Genomic DNA, 17,292 nt, shown 5'->3' with positions numbered 1-17,292 from the left:
GAAGTGCTGGGGACCTTCTGAGATGGTTTAGGTCACATTATCAGAGGACAAATTGCAAACCCCCCCTCCTCACCAAAACAAAGTCTGTCCTGCATTATTAACAGACCTTGTGACTCTACACCTGCCAATGCATGTGACATTACAATACATAAAATTGGCACCTTTTCAAATCTTCTGCACTGTCCTCATTTTTTTAAAAGGGCTCATAAAAAAACAGGATCCAATTACTAAGCCGACAGATGCAGACATCAAGTACTATGTGTAAAAGCAAGGGCATGATCACATTGTTCATTGTCCATATAGCATATCCAGATGCACATTACACTTTTATGGTAGGCGTAAATAATAGTCATAGTCCATTCAGCCTCTCAGTCAAGTATATAGTCAGTCAACACTAGCTAGCGCGTGCTGAGTGTAAACATGAGCGCCGGAGCAAACAATGCAAGGGACACATGGGTAATTTTAGTTTTGTCATCATGTAACGGTAGGTTGACCCACAAGCTAATCTCCCCAAAACTCAGCGTAGTCCATTAAGCAAAGCCTCTTTATCCGTGACTGGCAAGGCTCAACAAATAAAAAAACACAAACGTACATACACGGACCGGTTTGTTGTTATTTGGCTGGTTTCATAGGAGACATGTATACAAAGGAAAATAAGCAGAGACAAAATTCGGTGGAGTACATAATGAATAATAATCATAGCAATGGTTATCACTCGTGACAGCATGTGGCTGGTATTGTTTTCAGCTTGTGAGTCTCTGTGTGTGTGTGTGTGTGTGTGTCGTCATAGCAGAATGTGGTCCTGGAGACACCTACTGCAGCAGGAACTACAACAGAAGCGAACATGACTTTGTCAGGTGTTTATTATTCTGTCTGTCTGTGGACAGATTTTGTCACCGCTATAGCGTCACAGTTGTGCAAGATGCAGTCATGAAACTTTACTGGTGTGTCGATCAAAATGAAGGTCGAGTTTAAAGATGGCCGTGGTGTGAGCAAGGGCGCCGGAAGTCAGGGGATAGGGAGTTGGGAAGGGGCCATTGCCCCCCCCCCCCCCCACACACACACACACACACTTTACGCCCCAGTCCCGATTGGATCCAGCAACGTGTCCAGCAACGTGTTCATGTATTCCTCTAGTTTCAAAAAAAAATGTGCATGTGTTATTGACAGTTCTAGAAACAATTGACTATAGAATAAAGACAACGCCTGATCTAATTTAAGGACATCAGGTGGTTTCGATCTTGTCACCACATCTTGTATTGCAGCCGTGAGGGTAAAAGTAAAATAGCTGTTGATAGCTTCACAGTTTAAAAGAAATGAAATCATTCAGTCGTATAACATGGGATGTGGTCATGATAAAAACATATTCATAAAGGTAATGAGTAACTTTTTGTGACCATGAAAGAGTGATAAAATGTACTTATTAGCAGCAGAAAAAAAAGATAACCTACTGTACAGGAATAAGTTTGAAATGGAAACAGTTGATTACTTATTGTTTTACCATATTTTTTACAATTCTGCGCTCCACTCTATTCCCATGTGATACTGAGTATATTTTTGTACACAAAAAGCTACTTCTAAATGAATACTATATTATTTATATCGTCAAGTGAGAGGTTGACTCCATGGTGCTTTGAACCTGTACACATATGAAAAAGGATGACCCAGGCCAATTAGAATAATCTTTCATATGCAACAATCATATTGATCACTTTCTCCTGGGTAACCAGGAGAAAGTGATTCCAGTGAATGATAAATACATATTAGACAATATTCTAAACTAGAAAACTGGTAGGATCAGTAATTTGAGATGTAGGTTGCGATGCTGACAAATAAATTACATCTGTGGCTTCTTTTGGCAGGAGCACTATAGCACAGCAGTTCTTTGGCTCGCATACTGTGGTGTTTCTATTTGATTGACAGGTGTGTCATAGCCAGAGACGCACTGGGCAGACCCCCAACTGCCGTTGCCTCTCCTGTCAGTGTGGTTGGTTTGAAGCTGTCTACATGGATTGTCTGGCCAACATGGAGAACATGGTGAATTAGAGAAGTTGACATGGTAAATCAGTGGAGTTGGCACAACAGTGCACTTCAGTGAGCCATGCTTTTTATCACCACAGAGGCCGGCTTTCAGGCTAAGAGTCGTACTTATCGACCAGCAGACACCGGTGAAGGTATTTATACGTGTGCATTTTAGTCGGGGGTTTTTTGTGTATTTTTTTAGTATCATAAGTTTACGGTTCTCAGTGTTTCTTAAAAGGATTAAAGATCAAGTAATCAACCACCAAAACAAAGCATTTATAGTAGTGTGTACACTAAATTTAATGGTATTATGCAGGAAAGATATGCAGAGAGATGCAGAGTTACTTTACTTTACAAGTTGGTTTACCTCTTAGTACAAGTTTTGTCATTTTGTCAAAATTCATATTTTTAGAATCTCATATCTGATGCATATTAACGACATACCTTTCTAATCATAATCATTGCTGCATTGTAAAACAGTATGAAGAAGTAAACAGATCTTTTACTTACTAAGAAACTGGCAATTTATCTATTAAAATTACTTCACTGCAAGAAAAAGTCTGGCTTTTTAAAATCTCTAAAGCACTACGGTACAGAAATATCAAGTATCAGAAGTAAACATAGTCATTAGGCAGCAGCATGACACTTGTCAGTGTGATATACTATTATATTATTATCACGGATGGTGGTAGTTCATTTATAACAGAGCATAATAATGTATGGCTGAAAAAAACAATTTCCTGCTGAAATAAGTTACAAGCGAGTATAAATTATGATAACATGGAAATAGTCAAGTCTGTTGAATTACCTCAAGATTGTACTTAAACAAAGTACTTGAGTAAATGTACACTTCTGGCTGTAAAAGGATGTTAAGGAATTCTTCTGGCTACAATTATTATACAATTTGAGGTCCCATTTAGCTGGCGTAGATCCATTTCCCCAAGGGAATGACTGACATAGACCACATTATGATATGCACATCATGAAGAAGATGAAAGGAAATTGGTGAAAATTCCACCTCAGTGAAATTTGCTGGAGGTATTGACTTCTCAAAATGCGTGTTTACTGCAGAATTTCAAATGGTTAAAATAATACATGTATGGCTGAATTAAAAGAAGATATTTCTGTCTTTTTTGACATTTCTATCAACAGTTGTAAAAAGATAAGCCGTGAAAGAAGGCAGACATGAGTGAGAGCGTAATTTGAAATTGCTTCAGTCACCTGTAGTTCAGTCCCCTCGGGTTACGTTTTGGATACCATGACTGTGTGTGGAGGCTAATAACATTATGGCAAGGTGGAAATAGAGATATACTGTACCGGAGGGTCTGTGTTTATGTGTTTGCAAGAGCAGACAGGGAGAAAGATAGTGACGCACAGTCTCAGAAAGAGATAGCACGGTGCAGTGACACAGCAGACAGAGAGTTTCTTTCAGGGAGAGAGAAAACTGCAGCGTTTTGATTAATAAGCCCATCGCACTGGGCTCAGACCACGCAGACTACAGACATCTATGCTTGGAGGTCTGTCGGTGGTCAGAGTCGCTCGCTCCCTCCCTGACCTCCCTATAGCCAGGATCTCTAATCACTGTAAAACCGATTCATTAAAATCTGCTGTTAGTGAGAGGACACACACGCGGGTGAGCAAATGGACCATAGCCAATTATGTGATTCCCTGCCAGTTAGAAAGAGATTTAGTCATTAAGTATCTCTGAGGAGGGAGACAGTGATCACTACAGCAGATCCGCACATTATTATAGGGTTTGGAAGAATATGTGAGTGTGTGTGTGTGTGTGTGTGTTAGTGTTAGTGTGTGTCAGTGTGATATGATGAAGGTCCACTCTCTGTGGCTGGCACAACCAGAGTGATGAAACCTGAAAACAAACACTGTCCGAGAAATCACTAAAACATTTAAAGTAAGCATAAAAGACAGCATAAAAGGCCCCATTCTTACAGAAATGTGAGCGGGAAGTTCACAGAGAGCTAATACATAAGTGGAGATATGTTTAAGATGTTAACTCTGAAGGATATAGTTGTGATACAAACGGTAATCACACCTGACAAGTTATCTTACAATTTTAAATGTAGTTTGAGGCAACAGCAAGTGGTTTCCATTTGTATCGCTGCTAAAGTAACGTCCCCGTGGAAAATGCTTTCTATTTGCTGTGTTTGATTCTTCAATATGATAGGACAGGTAAAGGAGTAAAGGAGAGGCCTGTGGGCAGACCAAAACCCCGGGAGAAACCCGGAAGAAACCAAGGAGCAAATACAATCAGGACTTTCTGGTTGGGCCCGGCTGAAACAGTTTGATAATGTGAGAGACAGTTTAAAGGGGGGAAACACTGTTTTCACAGATACAATCAGCTTACTTTTCATGAGGAGAACTACTCTTCCCTACTTGCGAAAAGAGTGGTATGATGTCCTCTGTGGGTCTGAGGGACACTTGCAAAAGTCTTAGAAAATAACCCTGATGGTGTCATAGTGATGTCATCGGGGTTATCTCCAGTTGGATATAACAAAAAAATTGTGTTAAAATACTTTTAATGTGGAATTTAGAGGGTGTGTTCGTCCAGCAGGCCAGGGGAGTCTAAGGAAAGACGCCTATCCAGTTGGATTTTGGGATATTAAGTATTGTAATGGTAAAAAATATATATATCAGTATCATGAAATGGTTAGAAACATTAGAAGAACAGAGTTAGACATTTAGCTCTGTCCAAACATGGGGTAAGAACAGATAGCTCTGTGTAAACACGATTTATGATCAGATCAGGACCTGAGAGTTACTGTTTACTTTAGAGGACCGTAAAGACAGACACAGGAAGATGATCAAAGGGTCACACTGGGGGTTTGTTCCTGTCCTGGGGATGTTTAGGTTAATGTAAATGAATCTGACAATGAGATCAAGGGAAAATGGGAGATCAGATCAACCAGCGTAAGACGCCTTTGACCTGTCTAAAGGCAGAGACTGTTTCTGCTGTAGTATATAGTGTGTGAGGATTTGAACTGATGTTGAGGAATGCTTCCAGCAGACTCTGTGTGAAGAGCTGTGTTGGAGATTCTCCCTCTTGCAAGAGAATAAATGGAACAGGACAACTTTGAATGATTTGGAGACTTGGATATTATTATTATTATTATTATTATAACACTCTCTTCTCCCAATTAACATAGAAATATTCTACGACAGTATCCAGTGTTTTTGTAACTTGACCCAATCCAGGGATAGGAGTCAGCACATTTCAGACTCTCGAGTGTAGATTATGACCATTCTTTTTAAAATCTTTCTCTTGTTTGCCCCCAAATTCACAGGGACACTGTGGAGTTTTCTTTTCTTTCTACATTCAAAATCTATTGTGTACATCCTTTATCCTATCAAACATTTCCAGTGCATTTCCCTCCTTATAAAACATTTGCAAAGCTGATTTAAAAAAAAAAAGCCCTGGTAAATTTCACTCTCTTATGAATAATGATTCTGTCTTTTCTGCACACTTCCATGCACTGTAACAAGAGAACCACTTTATTCTTTCCTAGAGTGAAAGCTACAATGGATTTTTGGAAGTGTACCTATGATGACATCATTTATTGTAAGACATTTTCCAGTTGTAGTGGTGTCAATCAGGTTTGAATCGGTTCTTTCTTTTAATCTTAGGTTGGGTACAATTTTTAAGACTGTATGGGTCTTGAAATTAGCTACAGTATATCTTGCCTGTTATTTTCCTCTGAATTATTATTGAAAATGTTCAAAGGAGCCTCGTGTTCTTCTTCACTTTTCTTACATTTTACAAAGAAGTATGAGATAGTAGTACAATTAGAAGATTGGCAGCCTCTACAGCTTTCTACACTTCCTCTTCACATCCCTGCGCTCCAGGGTTGGATTTCATGGATAATATGCCGGATCGCATTCATTGCAATGAAAACCGCTTCATGGCACAGAACAGAGGGAGAGCCAGAGACCTGCAGCTTTTAGAATTTATTGCAAAAGCAAATTGTGGAACAAGTGAAAGGTTGATGGCAGAATTGCATCCGGCCTTCCATCTAACAGCTCTTTTAAAGTCTAACTGAACTTAATTTCTTCCCGAAGGCCTTGAGAACTTGGATCTGTGGTTTCTTTCACTTTTTATTTTCTCTTGTTACCTTTAGGGCACAAGAAATTTGTCTAAAGTATGAAGCCGAATCAATACTGCAATATCAAGTGAACCTCTGTTAAACATCCAACTGCATTTTCCCTGACCAGCGATTCTGAATGTTCACTGTGTGGAGCTGGAAGGAGATCAAGCCTTTGAAAGATGAAGTGAACCTCACTCAAAATGCAATAGCTGTCCAAAATGATAAGCACATTCAAAAAAGTTAGAACTCGTAACTCTAAGTCTGTTTCTGAAAGTAAACTCCTTCCAAAAACCGACTTCAGAAATATCAAATCGCATTTGGAGTTCTAACTTAATCAAAAACATATTTGCATCTCTCTTTTCACCCCGAATCAGACCTGGTACCCTAACAGTGATAATGCTGTGCTCAAGGCAGTCATCTGCAGCACTGCTGACCTACTAAATCTTTTCTCTCACTTCCATTTCTCACTGTGAACCCCTTGGATTCTCAAAATCCTGCAAGTTTACACTAGCTGTAAACCTTGGTGCCACTGACGGGAACCATTGAGTTAGCCAACGCGAGCCTGCAGATAATCTATCCGGAACATTAGCTTTGCTGTCACACTTGACTTCATCTAATTCCCCGATGTTAGAGATTGACCAGAGCAGATAACATCTGATGTCTTCGTGTTATTAATTGTGGATGACCTTATGTGGCGCTACTGTTGACTCATTTGAATCGAATATTATTTCTTATCGCTTTGTGATTCATTACCGGCTGGTTTTGGCCCTCGGCTTTAGGTAGATGCTTTTCTTTTTCAGGTTCACTTTTGATTTACATATTCATGAGGAGAAGGTTCACTGCAACCCACAGATGAAGCTGGCAGATGCTCCTTTGATATAAGAAAGTGTTTAATTACAGTAAATGTGGTATATTTGACATTTAAACCCTGGAGGATGGTTAACAAGATACTTATCTGTGATGTATAAAATCCTTCAATATCTTAAAGTAGCTTCAAAGGTTAGAACAGGACTTTACATCGCATGCTAGTTCCTCCTTATCTCATCTTCTGCTTAGTCATTGTTTAATTTTAGCTACAGCATTTCTGTTATGATGACATTTGTTAATGCTACTGTACTCTATTCTGCAGCAAAAGGAGAAATAGCAGAGACAGAATTACGTGCATATACTTAGGGCTTTCAAATGACATCGTGTGAGGATTATGGTCCTGCGATAATATGACTAAAAAAGCAAAACTATAACCATATATTTTAAGTATACTGTACATCAAGAAATACCGTGTTTGCAGTGCAACGCTACATCTCTAGTTCACATTCAGTACATTAACATGCTCAAAATAATCTGACTGAAATCCCATCACACACTATGCAGTGACTGTTTCACGTTACTATGATATTTTAGATAAGATAAGTTTGTGATTCATGGAACAATGCACTTAATATACCTAAACATTGCTGATTGTCAGACAATCACAGATTTTTTTTAATCCGATTTTTAGGATGATGCAGATTGGATCTAATTGAATCTCAGCCCACTGAATAAAGTAACATGTCTATCAAATGATGCATGCAAACTGGGTTACTGGGTGAAATAACGTCACTTCAGCGTGACTAATAAGGATTGTTTGCATGCAAATGTGTCCGCCGTCTAGCTAGCTGTCCCCTGTTTCCCCTGCAAGCACCGGATTCACTGTGCTTGACTTGCATCACATTCAGAGACAGCAACACTGCGTGGAAGGGAATGCAACGGATGATAAAGATGTATGATAATGACCGCAAACCATCTTTAGAAATTGATCTCAAGGGTCTTTCACAATGTGCATTCCACATTAATGGTGCAACTCATATAAAAAAATAAATAATAAAGTTCATACCCACCAACTTGAGATGCCGTGGATAGCTAAATAAAAGGGGAGGCTTTCCTCCCAAATGATTTACTGTAACTAGAATACCTTATGTTCAGACACAGGTGCAGTCTTGAGAGAGATGTTTACATCAGCAAGGATAATGAACCCCTCAGTGTCTCATTTGGAAGCACAACAGCAAGCACACTGTCCATCTCAAATTGTAAGAGTGTTTTCTTTTTTTCTGTGCGTGTTGACTGTTTAGAAACTCGCTGTATCCAAAACATCTTGGGGAGACCATTGAGAGCAACGTAAATCAGTTCAGGCTGCAATTTAAAATCGCAGCTTGGAAAAAGTATGCAGTACCTCCATATCATCTAACTTTACCTTGATGTCATCACAGAAAACATTCAAAATGATAGTCACGTTTCCAATCTGGATTACTTAACCTTTGCTAAACATTGTTCAGGCATACGATTTTGCTTCTCACCAGTAAACATTGTAAGTAATACGACTTACAACTTAAGTGTAGATTAATCAGAACAATGCAGACACCGTCGTCTGTTACGACCAACAAATGGAGAAATAAAGCTGTAAAATATCCATTTATTTTCCCCAAAGCTGTGTGGCTCTGTTTCAATTCAAGATATGAAGAAATAATCAATACAATCCACTGCACAGATGAAGATCATTTTACCTCACCCTAGGCAAGAGAAATTTGTGTTATAATTGTTGTACTTTTTGAAAAGGGTTTGGACAGCTTGATGACAGAAAATATGGCTGACAGACATTGTACGCAACAATGTACAACTCTTGACAGCTCCTGTTCATTTCACTTACTTCATAATTTCAGCTTGTGCACTCAGCTTCTAAAGAAAATGTTTAGTCTGTTGGTATAAGTCTACAGGAATGTCATGTTTTGATCAGTGAGCGTGAAATGAAACCGCTTTACTCTGCTCCCCACCAGACCCACTCCAACTCACGCACCCAACTCGACGAATAACAATGTATATTCTGGTACTATGCAATGTGAAATGTTCAGTGTTTACATTACTACCTTAGGGTTTCTAATTATCGAGCCATAAATTACCTCACACATAACCATCATGACTTCTAGGTTGCTCTTGTGTTAAATCTCCTGAAAAACGGGCCGCGCAAATAAAGACAAAGAAGGATATCTTACTCCCATTATACTAGTCCCACAATTCTTAAAGTGCTGACAAATACGAGTATTTTCTCACTCCGTCAGCTGTAACGCTCTCTTACGCTTAAACATTCTCAGGCAGCATTGCTGACATGCTGACAGACACACATCTATGAATCGTTTCAACCAATTTATAAATATTTAATTGACTATCAGTGTCTTATCTGAGGCTTTTGTTTGAGCTATGTGGGTACCCGCCTTACATTCAGCACCCAACTGTGACTACTAGTGTCTGATAAGGAAAAAAGAACCCAGACCAAAACAACTGCTTGCACTCTCAAATTTCATAGCGATATTGTTACCATTTCATGATTTGATACAGTTATTCTTTGAGAGGGAGACGGAGGAGAATGTTAACAGGGACGAGTTTCGGCAGAAAGTCAGATGGAAGCACACACAATAAGTGGACATTCAACAGAGTTCAGCGGCTGCAAAAATGTCTGTTCATTAAGGCTAGAGGACTGTTCAGAACATGTGTAACATTTCATACATCCAGTCATACACATATTGCATTATGTCACCAGGAGCTGGCCACTGATAAGTTCACAGACTTCAGCTGTTAACTCGACAGAACAACCTGCAAAACGTTGTGGAACATTTTGGCCTCTCGGCAGGTCACAGTTTGCTGATTGTTTCCGAGTATTATGTTCTCCTGTGCCACTCATTATGATATGCTAATGAGTGAGTAGCACAGGCGATACTACGTTAAGATGTTGCATGCAATTAACAATGAAGTCTTTTTTTTTTAATGTTTTATCAGTTTAGTTAGCTTATCTGTTTAGCTCTAAATTGAGGTTTTAAAAGCCTGTCAGCTTACTTCCAACCGGATTAAAGCGGTTTGAAACGTCACAGCCGTGCTTGGAGCCTTGCACTCTTGCTACTGTTGCTAAAAATCCAAAAAGTTGGCGCAGAAAAAGAGAAGTCGCCATTTAGTTTACATGTACATTGTTTCCTACCTGAAGGCTGTACAGCACGTGATCTTGTTAGTCAGTGGTTTTCAAAGAAGGAAGAAATTGAAATGCGCTCAGTGCAGGAGGTGACAGAATAACGTCTCACATTCTATGTAGCTCATACATTATGGCAGACAACAGCCGTTTGCATTGTAACCTATACTCACAAAGTGAATACCATGGATTTAGGCTACTTTTAATTCTAACAACTATCCTACCCTTCATTGTCCAGTGCTGAATTTAATAGGGCAGCGTGGAGTGGGTCTGCAGGCCTTGTAAATTGGACCTATATGGTGAAAAGCATTGCCTCAAGGGTGAATGCTCAATTGACTCAAACGCAGCCCTCTTACTGCAACGGCTTCTTCAATTCGCTGAGCTCTTTTGTAGCAGAGCAGCAGTTCCAGAATGAACAAAGAGCTTTTGACTAGATGGAGAAACAAAGACAGAAGCAGACGGATAGAGACGTACAGGAGACAGACAGGAAATGTCTGTGTTGTGTAGGTATGGTTGTGGAGCTGTGTAAAACAGCTGTCACTTGCTTCTCTGACTATGAAACAGAGTGTTATGTTTCTACCAATCCCTCTCTCACTGGATTCTATCAGATCACCGGTCTTCCCTTCTTGTATATTTTGAACTTTAACTTCTTACATTTTTAGAGGATGTAGTAGTTTTAGTTTCACAGTAGATTAATTAACACATTTTTGCCATAAAAGGCCATAGGTCAGTTTAAATGATTTTAATTATCCAAAAAGATACAGTTTTCTCAAGAAGAAGGTGCAAGAATTACTGTCTGCAGAAGAAAATGAAGGTCAGAAAAGTGCTCACAGACTGACCAATATAAACCCAACTGATCACAGGGAAAAGTGCTGCTCTGCAGCAACTTTCTTCTCCTTTTGTACATGGCTCCTTCGGGGAGAACTCCCTGGGTAACTCTGTTCTGAGGCCAGAAGCTCAGACAAGACCCCCAATGAGATGAAGTTCTTCACTTGGAGGTGGAAAGGCGCTCTTACAGAATATTTGAAGGGTGAAGGAGAAAAAAAGAAAGAAAGAAAGAACGAAAAAAAGAAGCTTTTCTCACTGAACTTGAATAACATATATTAGTTTGGGTTGTTGATAGGAAGCCGCTTTTAAACTAGATGAAATGTTTGTTAATTCAGCTTACAATTATTACTATTGCAACCTGTTTCATCAGAAAAAGAAACTGGCATCTCTATTACCTCAATCTCATTTCAGCCTCTTAGTTCCAACTGTGCAGCAATGGCAGAGAATTGGTGCCAGCCACGACAGCGTGCGGTGTATTGTTTCCACCTTGTGTGTCTGCATGGCAGAATGTGTTCCTGGAGACACTTTGTCACAGCGATAGCGTCACAACAAGATGCAGTCATGAAACTTTACAGGTGTTTAGTTGAGATCAAAATGAAGGCCGAGTTCGATGGTGGGTGTCGTCCTGTCGGGCGCTGGAAGTAGATGGTTAGGAAGTGGGGACTTAACACCCCTGGCCCTGTTTGCCCTACAACTGGTGTGATCTCATCGCAAGATGGTCTCTACTTTTGTTAATGCATTCGCTGTGTTCTCCGGACAACCTGCAGCGTTCTGCCTTCTCGGCCCTGCACACCAAATTCATAAAATGCGCTTATTAGAATTCTGCTACAAGCCCAGCTCAATTCCTTTAAGCCATTAGCGGTTGTTGAGAATGGTTTGGGCTGGCCTCAGCATCGACAGTAATGACAAGGACAGGGTGCCAGGGAGAATCAATGCTTCTCTGTGACTCAAGAATGAAACTGTAACAGCAAGGCTGCCCCCATCGAGTGCCGGACGGCCATCTTTTTCAACCACTTAATTGATCAAGGCTTTATTTATCTTGTCACAAGACTTTAACCTAATTTGTTTTCCATTCCCTCACAAAGCACCTTCATTGAATAACCATGTTAACAATCCACAGTATCACATTTATTTTTTCCCCCTCGCTGAACACACTTAAGACGTTGTGTCTGCGTTAATTTCCTTGTGGCAGGGGCACTTTTAAACTTGTGTAATTAATTATCATATCAAACATAAGCTCTATATACATTTTTTGCCGGCTGCACACACAAACACAGAGTAGGCTTTTCATTAGAGAATATTCTCATTGTATGTGTTTTAATGCAGCAGAGGGAGTGGAGGGGCGGAGGGCTGAGTTAAATTCCTCTCCCTTTGTTCTTTGTGAACAAAGCAGAGGTGCATCATGCACACTCTCTTAACTCTGCAACTATGCAAAGATGTTCTTGTAATCGGGTGATATTTTTTAACAGCAATACCCGCTGCATGCTTTTCCATTACATTTCTGTCATAAAACACCCTCCTCGATGTCGTCAACTTAAATGGAATGTCAATACTTAGTGTGTGGAATGGGGAGCGTGGAAATGGGCTTAACACTGGGACCCATAAACATAAAGTTTAATGCCGCCACCAAAGGAAGGGCCAATCGCAGCATAGCTTTGCAAATAAAAGAATAATAATCACAGATTTTCTCACCCAGCCATTTCAACAGCTTAATATTAATACTCTCTTGTGCACTCTCATTTTCTAATCATCCCCAATTTCCTTCCTTCCCTCCATTCCGTTTTCCTTTGCATTGAGAACTTTCCCTGCATCAAAACTACACAATCGTCAACACCCACCTCAGTTGTACATTCGTTACATTTTTTTTAGGCCAAAATGTAAAAAGGAAGACAGAATCAAAACCCAACAGCAACATTCTTTGGTTTAGGGGTTGCTGCTCAGCTGATCTCCGTCTGGTGACCAGAGGAATATTCCCCACACAGGAACACTTTATGTGCTCATTTTAGCTTTAGGAGACAGCCGTGCCAGCACAGGGCGATTAAGTCTTAATATATTAACCCATATTGGGCAATTTCCAGAGACAAGTCAGATGATGCTGTGATTGATTTTACTGTGCTTTAAGTGTTAACTATTAACACTACTATAAGTGGAATATGGTCTTTGCTGTATATTATCTGTTCCGACTCTACTTAGTTTTCTCTTTGTCCTCACGTTATAAATTCGCCGACTTCACATCCATTTCATTAAAGATGTTTTTTTTCTTATTAAAATGTAAAATTGTAACATGCTTATTGTCTTACCATACTGACGTGATTAATAACCAATAGTGAATAAATACTTGGCTGAGTAAATGAGGAATGATTGATGAGCTGAGATAAGTCATCCACACAACATGCCATGTATCGTTTCTTTCCCCTCTGGAGCCTTACCACTAGTCACAAGATAAACACCATGTTCTATTCTTAGCAGCCCACACACACACACACGCATAGCACTTGTTGAGAAATGAATGTTGTCCTGTGATGTCAAGGAAGAGTGCATACAGTGGTATCTCTAAGGTAATTAAATAGAACTAAAGGACTGCTGTGACTGGGAGGGCTTGGCAGGGGTAGACTAATGGTAAAGCTGATTAAAGTGTGTTTTATCCCCCTAATGAAACTCATCTTCTCAGCTCAGAGTGTACAAACACGTTCAACAGAGAAGCTTCACGGGCCCTCTGCGACTTTTAGCAGGATGTTGTTATTCTCACCTTTACAAGTTGGTTATAAAAGTTCATCTTCTTAAGGGTCACCAATGCGATCCGAGGAAACACTAATTGCTTGTGATACTAATCAACTTTTAAACCTACTGTATTGCAAGACATATACTTTCATTTGAAATAATCTTTTTGTCCAAAGCAAATTACAGTGAGCACATTTTGTCCTCCATGCAAACACCAGCTAAATCTCATCAAAATTGTAAGTGAGTCCCTCCCGAACAAACAGCTAACAACATGTCCTACATGTACTACAGTACAAATGCTTTGAGTTTTGAGAAGACACTTATCTATGGGAAACAATTTTGGGACAGAGAGGTAATAGAACTAGACTCAATTTGGCATGAACACCCAGAGCTCTAATTTCATGATGGCACATGGCTGAGCTTTGTGCTTTGTACAAAGCCACATGGTCGCAGAGTGTTTTCCTACTCGTGCCCATTTGGTAATTTGGTGACTCACTATGAACTTGACTGTGTTCAGTCTGAAAGGGAGGTGCAGCACGTAGGACAGTGGCTCGGTGGTTTAAAATGGCATTTCATAGCAAAGGGTTTCTGGGTTTGAATCAATTTGTGTTTCATGTGCTCCACTTTCCTTCCACAGTTCAACGACTAGCAATTTAGCGAAACTCTAAATTGCCCATAGACATGGATAACATTGTCTATCGATGTGTGCTAGCCCTGTAACAGAATGGCACCATTCCCAGTGTAAACCCTGTCTCTTGCCCAGTGCATGCTGGAATGTGCTCCAGTAACCCAGCACAGGTGGAGCAGGTATAAATATGAAGGTGTGAAGGTTTTCTTGTGGATTTCTGCACTTGTATAGGTCAGCTAACACCGATAATTATAACACATCTTATCCAAAAATATGAAATGTATTTTTCTACAGTATGTATTCATGTCTAAATGTGTTTGTGGCACGAATGACTGTCATCCACCAAATTGTGCACTGGGATGTGTGAAATGAGAACTGTGGAAGTGTCAGCACCCTCTGAAAATGTCAGGAAATAGCTGGTGGATGCCCCCCTCCTATCCCTGCTGTCCACCACCGGTCCTGGTACAGGCTCTTTATCTAATATCATTTCACCTGTTCTTGCATTGGGCAATTATTTATCTGGGACATGAACAACACAGTAAGCAGATGTGTTACTGTATATCCTCCCACACAAATATAATTAACCATATATTCACTTGTCACAAAGCTGCATCATCTCCCAGAGGACAACATCTTTTACTTTTTGGGCGGGGGTGTTTTTTGTCCAGACTGTTGTCTTGTAACTGGTCATGATGAAAGCCAGTCCCACTCACCATCTGAAAATGAATTCCTCAACCCCTACCCCACTATCACATGGATGCAACATGCCTCTAGCCCCTAAAACTACCAAAAGTCAGTAGCCACAGGCTGTTCAAGCTGCATTATGATGCGCTGCTGGTTCAATTTCGTTGTCATTTTGTTCTCCATTTGTAATGCAACTGTCCCCTCAACGGCACTGTAAATTCCTGGAGTACTTTCAATGTGGGACTCTCCATCAGTCATACCACCCTCAGCAGTCCCTTCAGCCTCTGTAGCGCTTCAATTAAATTGGAAACCAAATCAATTTCACCCCCAAGAGACCAAATTACCACTATTTACCATTCAGCAGTTTGATTTGGGCAGAATTTACGTTTAAATACATTTAGTTGCCTGACAGTTCATATTAAGTCTAAATATCTATTTTAATGGGAATTTCAGGTAGATGAAGAGGAAAGATGGGCACACTGCAGGAACATGTCAAAACCATAGATCATAACTTTAATCATCTGTTTTTCTTTTATTGCAACATTTCGATCCAAAACATTCTACTTTTGCCATTTCAGCTAATGGAAAGTTACTGAAACCTCATGTAACTGCCAGCAGTCAATCAATCTCAACAACCTTTTTTATTCACACACCTTATTTTTGTTGTCAGCTTTGACAGTATTACACGCCGCAACCAAGGATCACTCTGACATTGTGGATGGAAAAATGATCAATTATAATCTTGCCAACTCACACTTCTCCTCTCTCTGTCACTTATGCCACTGGTGATGAACGGCTAGGTACTAATAACTAATCTCACATTCTGAGCGGTTTATGGAGATAGACCGCCATTAATTAGAGTGACAGACAAGTGGAATATATTAAGACGATGCATAACGAGATAAAGGTTCTAAATATTGCTTTACCCCTCTTTCACTGCCAATAATTCTGCCAATAATTGGAAGAATTTGTGAGGGGAACTGTTGTGGAAAATGATGTCTTAGCACAGATTAGGCATAGCAAGTTAGATTTTTTTTAACCCTTACAGTTAAAGTAATACCAGAAATGAGTCACAATTTAAGTTTTTCCCAGTAAGATTAACAGCCACCTGAATATAACGCAAGGCTTAGAAAAACATTTACCAAACCATTTGGCATGGTGCTGGTGTCCAATTGTACCTTTAAAATCCAAATGCCCTTTGGCCTTTGCACTGGCCACGGTAAGAAAACCACAATCCTCCTCCCTTTTTGATTTTTGCCAATGGCAATGTTCCAACCAAGAATGGAAACATTTTTTTCACTATTTATTACATTCTTTTTTATGGAGACAAGAGATCATAATGTATCCAGTTGAATTGAAGGACATGTTGCCATCCACCCAATTCTGTATATGGTCAAGTAATACTCCTTTCAATAACTGTTAACTGAGCCTGTGTGTCTTGGGGTGGGGTTGGTAGTTGTTTATTTGTTTATGTTTGTGTTTGTGTGTCAGAAGATGGAAACAGTTTCATGCCAGAGACAGCAGACAGTCTGACAGATTGACTGGCATGTTGCCATTCAACATTGCTGAGCCGAACACAGCATCAGTTAAAAAGTCTCCACCTGTGTTGCATAGTTAAATAAAGCTGCAAGCAGTTAATATATTGGTAGACACACACGGATAAATGACTGAGAATAAATGCAAGTGAGCTGACTATTTTTAGGAGACCGAAAACTGTCTTAAGTAAGCAAGTTCGGCTTACAATATGGCCTTTGCTGATAAGAAGCACAAGTCGGATGCTACAGTATGTAGTGCTGCGGCCCAGATAACCCGTTCCCTCCTTTCTCTCTGCTTCGGCTCTGTGTTGTTGTTGGTCATCTGGAAGTCAGTTAAAGACAGTGATTTATGCCTGGGGCTTCATGCTGCATAGCCTCATTACACACAGCCATTTTGAAAATCAGCAGATAATTACAGTATACATCATAGACCTCATGGGGCCCAGCAGATTCAGTCTATTCCACTGACCTGTCATTTGGGCCACACGGCATGGAAAACTTAGTTCTAACCTCATTTGGAATATAAATTGCTCTTCATTTTACAGGAATTCTTTCAGGAAATTTGTTGTGGAATGTTGAATTGGCATGTTTTAATCGCTCTACTGAGAATAGTCATTATGGATGATTTTTTTGCTAATGGTATTCCTTTATTCAATGTAAAGACAGTACAGAGTCATGCTCAATTGAGGGCCGTTAAACAGGTTTAATAACAAATTTAATGTTTACTTTTCTTGGCACCAGAGTGATAATACACACAAATATATTGTGTTTTATGAGCTGTTAAAA

General features: G+C 39.8%; 1 protein-coding gene across 1 annotated transcript in view; it reads left to right on the top strand.

Moving 5' to 3' along the window:
* The window catches only part of pcdh9 (protocadherin 9), a gene marked incomplete at both ends in the record, with an annotated part of 193,798 nt that overhangs the window by 34,341 nt on the left and 142,165 nt on the right, over positions 1 to 17,292 (top strand). The gene's annotated exons all lie outside the window — the stretch shown is intronic.

This window comes from Pholis gunnellus (genome assembly GCF_910591455.1).
Source record: "Pholis gunnellus genome assembly, chromosome: 1".
Taxonomy (NCBI): Eukaryota; Metazoa; Chordata; class Actinopteri; order Perciformes; family Pholidae; genus Pholis; species Pholis gunnellus.
This window is presented reverse-complemented; position numbering and strand designations above follow the sequence as displayed.